The sequence below is a fragment of the Strongylocentrotus purpuratus genome, unplaced genomic scaffold (assembly GCF_000002235.5).
Source record: "Strongylocentrotus purpuratus isolate Spur 01 unplaced genomic scaffold, Spur_5.0 spur5_scaffold_13, whole genome shotgun sequence".
NCBI classification, from domain to species: domain Eukaryota; kingdom Metazoa; phylum Echinodermata; class Echinoidea; order Camarodonta; family Strongylocentrotidae; genus Strongylocentrotus; species Strongylocentrotus purpuratus.
Window position 1 is genome coordinate 26348405 of NW_022145598.1, and position 7178 is coordinate 26355582.

Below are 7178 nucleotides of genomic sequence, written 5' to 3' on the forward strand. Positions count from 1 at the left end.
TCTTGAAACATGAAACTATCAATAATAAATGCCAAAATCCAATGACAAATTAGCTGTCAGCCAATCAGATGCCACGATTCAGTTGCTTGTAAAATTCATTAGGGGCTTCGTTTCCGTGGACGAGGACGGCGTTCCCGTCCTCTAACGATGCGAATTGGCGTCAGACCCCCGTCCTGTCCACTAGTTAATAACCCTTTTCGTTTTTAGTCGACGCCCGTTCTCTTCAGGATGACGTAATGGCCCCCGCACGCGCTTATTCAATTTCTCCTTTTTTTACTTCTTATCTTATTCTTCGTTTATTATTCTATTATACTCTCTCTATTTTCCTGATGTTATTCTTTGTTTTTTCCTTCTTTCATCTTCTCTTCTATCTTTCCATTGTCTATTCTTTATCATTTTCTCTTTTTGTCTTTCCTTATGTTATTCTTCGTTTTTTCCTTCTTTAACCTTCTCTTTCTGTCTTTCGTTATGTTATTCTTTTTTTTTCCTTCTTTCACTGTCTCTTTCTGTCTTTCCTTATGTTATTCTTTATTTTTTACCCTTTCCCTTCTTTCACCTTCTGCTTCTGTCTTTTCTTATGTTATTCTTGGTTTTTTCCTTCTTTTACCTTCTCTTTCTGTCTTTACTTATGTTATTCTTGGTTTTTTCCTTCTTTCACTTTCTCTTCTGTTTTTCCTTATGTTATTCTTTGTTTTTGTCCTTCTATAACCTTCTCTTTCTGTCTTTCCTTATGTTATTCTTTGTTTTGTCCTTCTTTCACTGTCTCTTTCTGTCTTTCCTTATGTTATTCTTTGATTTTTCCTTTTCCCTTCTTTTACCTTCTTCTTCTGTCTTTCCTTATGTTATTCTTTGTTTTGTCCTTCTTTCACCTTCTCTTTCTGTCTTTCCTTATATTATTCTTTGCTTTTTCCTTCTTTCACTTTCTCTTCTGTCTTTCTTTATGTTATTATTTGTTTTTTCCTTCATTCACCTTCTCTTTCTGTTTTTCCTTATGTTATTCTTTGTTTTTTCCTTCTTTCACTTTCTCTTCTGTCTTTCTTTATGTTATTATTTGTTTTTTCCTTCTTTCACTTTCTCTTCTGTCTTTCCTTATGTTATTCTTCGTTTTTTCCTTCTTTCACTTTCTGTCTTTCCTTATGTTATTCTTTGTTTTTTCCTTCATTCACCTTCTCCTTCTGTTTTTCCTTATGTTATTATTTGTTTTTTTCCTTCTTTCACTTTCTCTTCTGTCTTTCTTTATGTTATTATTTGTTTTTTCCTTCTTTCACTTTCTCTTCTGTCTTTCCTTATGTTATTCTTTGTTTTTTCCTTCTTTCACTTTCTGTCTTTCCTTATGTTATTCTTTGTTTTTTCCTTCATTCACCTTCTCCTTCTGTTTTTCCTTATGTTATTATTTGTTTTTTTCCTTCTTTCACTTTCTCTTCTGTCTTTCTTTATGTTATTATTTGTTTTTTCCTTCTTTCACTTTCTCTTCTGTCTTTCCTTATGTTATTCTTTGTTTTTTCCTTCTTTCACTTTCTGTCTTTCCTTATGTTATTCTTTGTTTTTTCCTTCTTTTTTACGTTCTCATTCTGTCTTTCCTTATGTTATTCTTTGTTTTTCCTTCTTTCACCTTCTCTTTCTGTCTTTCCTTATGTTATTCTTTGTTTTTTCCTTCTATTACCTTTTATTATGTTATTCTTTGTTTTTTATCATTCTATCACTTTCTCTTTCTGTCTTAACTTTCTGATTTATGCTGCGATGTAGCAAGATGACGTCATTCTGACGACGGGCCACTAGTTTTCTGACGAACCTCAAATCATCGGTGAACAGGTTCGCAAATTTGGACTGACGACGCCAGACGACCCGACGCATGCGCAAATCGCCGAAATGACGTCACATCTTTGACGTCGACTATGTCGACGTGACAAACGAAAAACCCCTGATAACTGTTGTACTGGAACAGCAGCTTGTCGAGCAGCCATGCGGACTATTTCACAAAAGCTGTTTGTGCTCCACTGGGCAAAGTACATAGATTCACTTACATTCACAGTAACAAATGAAACGGGATGCGTTTTTGCGGGTACTTGAGATTTAATAGAGGATGGAATCTTGTTACCCTGAATATCAACATCATGACAATAATAACAACTACGACACAAACTTTCCCAACTGAATATAAAATACGTTTACTTAAACGTTACACTGCTCCAATCTGCCCCAGGGAAGGACCCGGGTATCATTTTCGAATCTTTTGATCAATTTATACAAGTATCTGCACATGAAAAACTGGATGGAGCCGGCATGTCCAATCCATAGTACTCTCTGCATCAGGGCCGTCAACAGACGAGAACTTGTGTACAACCCCCCACAGCCCGTAAAAAGGCGACACTGTTTCCTCATTAAAGAGGGCGAACAGAGTTTACCTTCTCATATGGAATTTAACTGTGAGTACCACAAAGTGGGCTGTACGTATAACACCCCTCTGCATACAAAGAAGACACACGGTTCCACTGCATTAAACAGGCGAACAGATGCCTACTTTACAGGCGGGTACATGTTATAAATAAACAGGATACCTGTTATCATCGGGGCCCTTACCGGAAAACCATAAATATTGAGCTCTGAAAAACTGGATGGAGCCGGCATGTCCAATCCAAAGTACTCTCTGCATCAGGGCCGTCAACAGACGAGAACTTGTGTACAACCCCCCACAGCCCGTAAAAAGGCGACACTGTTTCCTCATTAAAGAGGGCGAACAGAGTTTACCTTCTCATATGGAATTTAACTGTGAGTACCACAAAGTGGGCTGTACGTATAACACCCCTCTGCATACAAAGAAGACACACGGTTCCAATGCATTAAACAGGCGAACAGATGCCTACTTTACAGGCGGGTACATGTTATAAATAAACAGGATACCTGTTATCATCGGGGCCCTTACCGGAAACCAATAAATATTGAGCTCTGCAAGATACAATGGCCAATTAAAATAATCCAAATCATATTCTCCAAAACACAACCTTCCCATGGGGTATTCTGCAGCAGTGTGTAATACACATAATAACCTTTATATGTATATATTAACATATATACACATACACATATATATATGCGAAGAGGCAAAAATGCCAATTTCCGCCACACGGGCACCGCCCGCCGCCACTGAGCGTATATATTTTTATCGCGTAATGTACGCATATAAACTGACATAGTAATTTCACCCTAAATTCTAATGGGTTACTTTCGTTTCACTACGCGTTTTAAACGCGAACACGAACTTGAACCTATTGAATTCAACCAATTACCTTAATTTCATTTCAATACCAACGTTGTGCGATTTCGAAGCTTGAGCTAAATCAACCAACTAACCAAAATAACGTGATAACCACCTTTCGTTTTCAACCAAAAACAATAAATTAAACACCTTAATGACCTCGACTGTGACTATGCTCATGAAAGCACTCCGCGATAACAGTAAGTATAGTAAAACAAAGCCACGAACGGCTATATATATATATGAACTAAGTACACAAACTTGAACGTGAACATATTGAATCCAACCAATTAGCCAAAATAACGTGATAACTACATGTACCTTTCGTTTCCAACCAAAAACTATAAGTTAAAAGCACATTTATGGCCACGACTGTGACTAAGCTCATGAAAACACTCTGCAATAATCGGTAAATAAAACAAAGCCACAAAACGGCTATATATATATATATATATGTACAAAGTACGCGAACTTGAACTTGAACATAATGCATTCAACCAATTACCATATCTTTTCAATACCCACGTTTTGAAATTTCAAAGCTTAAGCTAAATCAACCAATTAATCAAAATAACGAGATAACTACCTTTCATCTTAAACCAAAAGCAGTCTTCAATGAAAAACGCGTTCATGGTCCCAACTGTGACCAAGCTCATGAGAAAGCTTTGTAATTTTCATTAACTGAAATACACAGCATCAAAATCCGGGTATATGTAATAAACTTAACATGTTAATCGTAACCATTAGCCTAATAAGTCTCTTTCGCGTTACATAAAAGTTTTATGCTTTTAAAGCTCGAGCTAAATAAACCAATTACCCGAAACCTAATAACTACCTTTAAACATCAAAATGGGGAAACATATACTGTATATATATATATATATCTATACGTTAAATAAATCAACTTAACATCTTAATAAAAACCACTAGCCTGATAAGTCTCTTTTGCTATAACGTACGAGTTTTGTAATTACAAAGCTTGAGCTAAATAAAAATAGACCAATTACCCGAAACAAACGTGATTACTACGTTTCATTATGACTTGAATAACAAAAAACTCCACGAAAATCTATGCCATGTTTTCCAACCCCTTAATAAGGCTATGAAGAAACATATTATTTCCGGTCTCGGAGAGATGAATACCATCATTCCTAAACAGCTCGCGCCGCTCGTGCCTGATGCCCAGGTGAGTCAAAGCACTGCCCCCGATCGTGCGGCATATGCGCCTGGCGTGCTTGTTTAGAGCTCGCCGCGTCCGATCAATTTTGGGCTGCTCGTCTTTACTGAAGCCGCTGTAGGTCCTGCGAGGCAAAATATCCGACCAAATGATGCGGGCATTGGGGAAATGTTCGTGCAATTGTCCGAGTGTTGTATCCAAAAGCAAGAACAATTCGTCTTTTTTAGCTTGCCCGACGTCGTTCGTCCCCACGTGCAGAACGATGTGCGACGGAGAGGAACCTGGCAGCACCCGTTGGACATGTCCACTTAGTTGACCTAGCTTAAGGCCCCTCCTTCCTCTCCAAACGACGTTGGCTGCCGACCCCAAACCTTGTTTTCCCTTACGATGCGCGAAGGCGGCTAACCAGTGGATCGTGGAATCGCCTATGAGCAGGATTGTACGAGACTGGCAACCTACAGCAGGAATGAAAAAGAAAAAAGGAAAACTTCCGGCAGCTCATTGTTGTTGATAACTCGTTTCAAAATCACCAATGAAATGTAACAATATTGATCTTCAACTGCCTCATGCATAAACATGAGTCAATTATAAATACTATTTAAACATATAGATCAACCCAAATAGCTGATAATTTTTCTTAACACGCTTCCTTAAACTCAAATGATTAAAGAAGTAATATGGTACAATACATCATGAATTATGCAACAGGTAGCATATTAATACGAACATATCTCTTATGCGCGTCCGAGGACCAGCGCCCCGTGTTCTCAATTTCCCCTGCGTCAAACCGGTCATAGCGGCTAATGTGGCCGCGCCTTTTCTGAAAGAATGTGAGTAAATCGTGCCACTGGCAGATCCAAAAAGGACAAACACTATTAATTTGTCTGGCCGAAGGGGTCGCTTTCACGAATTGCATCACCGTAGTAGGCGGGGGTTGAATGCGTGCATGGTGCTGTGGCAGTCATAAGCCACAATTCACTATCAATGACAGCCCATGATCTAGTGGGTTCTCTTGCTTGCCTCAGCCTAAACTGCGCATCGTATGTGTGCCAGCCGTAGCCGCCAAATCTAGCCGCCGTCCGGACGGTGTCCATATACTTAAACATCTCTAAGGCCCGAACTATATGCTTCTCGGTATATATAGACGCAAATACCAAAAATGCGCTGGTCCATTGCTCTATTGAGGTTATTCGCGGCACCCCTCGCTGCGGTTGTACCTGCAATGTCGACCCCGACAGGGCAATAACCGTGGGTGCGCTGCCGTCTGGAACGGGGACATTTTTTAGCAAGGCCCCTAAATCAACAAACTCGCCTTTCCAGATTCTATCCCGCAATGCGCGAGGAACAGCTGACCCCAGCACCTCCCGAGGAGTTGCCAACAAGGGAGGGGCATTGATCATAAGCCCCACCTGCTGCGCCTGCTCAGGGCCTCCAATTGAGTTTAATGTATCAATACCCGCGCAAACCAACGGCCTAGAATCGTACTCACTTGCGGATGGACCCGGTCCCCGCTGCTCCACTCCGGGGTTCGGCTGCGGTGCCTGGACGAGAGGCTCTGATACGGGCTGGGAAGGCGGAGCTGTTGCAGTTGCAGTTCTCCGTGGACGTGAGGACCCAGTTCGGTCAACAGTTGTCCACCTGGATTGCTGCTTAGCCTTCGGCATTATAATTCCCGACGCGATGATACAATTAACAGAGTTATGTAGCTAATATAAAGTTAACCAGTTATGAACTCCAAATGTACACAATTCAAAATCCCGTCGCCGTATATAATTACTCTGAAGAACCAAGTTGTATTAAAATGTTCCCTTCTGTAAATCCGATGTGGAATCGAAGTATAATAGTTGCCGACTACAATGTTTCCTCAATAAAGTCCAATAAATTAATTTGCCACCGAACAATGTCTATGACCATCCTCTAAAAAATCTGCCAGGTGAATGAGGATTCTCACGCCAACACCGTGAGAACCAATATATCCCGGCTAAAATAATTCCATATATAAATTCGAAACATACATTGCGCACATTCCTTTTATAGATACGCGTACATGAAAGAAGCCGCGCGGCTGACTCAAAGGGTGTCGGCATGTTATTGTTTTCTATCAAGATGCCGCTAAGGGTCATCACAGAAGAGAAGCCGCCGCGAACTCGTGATGTCACTGATGAATGTAAACCATTTATATCGCCCTTCGTTCGATAAAATTTCTTATTCACCCTCAATGAGTCATTTGAAAATGACAAAAAACACCAGGTTGATTGATGCAAGTAGAGAGCCAAAGTAAGAAAAGAGGCGTTTACCTGACACTAGGACACAAACCGGTGTGTTGGCTTTATACCGGTGATTTGGCTCAGTCAGTAGAGCGTCCGCCTCACAACCGAGAGGTCGTGGGTTCGAACCCCGGCCGCGCCATACCAAAAGACGTTAAAAGACCGAGAGTTGCTGCTACCTTGTTTGACGTTCAACAATAAGGGGGAAATAAGGGTATAGAGCAACGTCGATCTGGCGCTGCTCAGTGGCTGCCAGGCTCACGATCAATTGGGCAAAAAGAATTTCTATTTACGGGTTTAACTTAATAAAATTTGGAGTGGACTTTAAAAGATTATTATTATTATTGATTAATATATAAATTTAAACACACCTTCTTTTCTCGAAAGATATGCAATATTTCAGAGATGTTTTTTGTTGTAGCGGCCACCCTTTAAATCGGAGGGGGCGTAACAACAAAAGTGGCCCTTTTGACGAAAA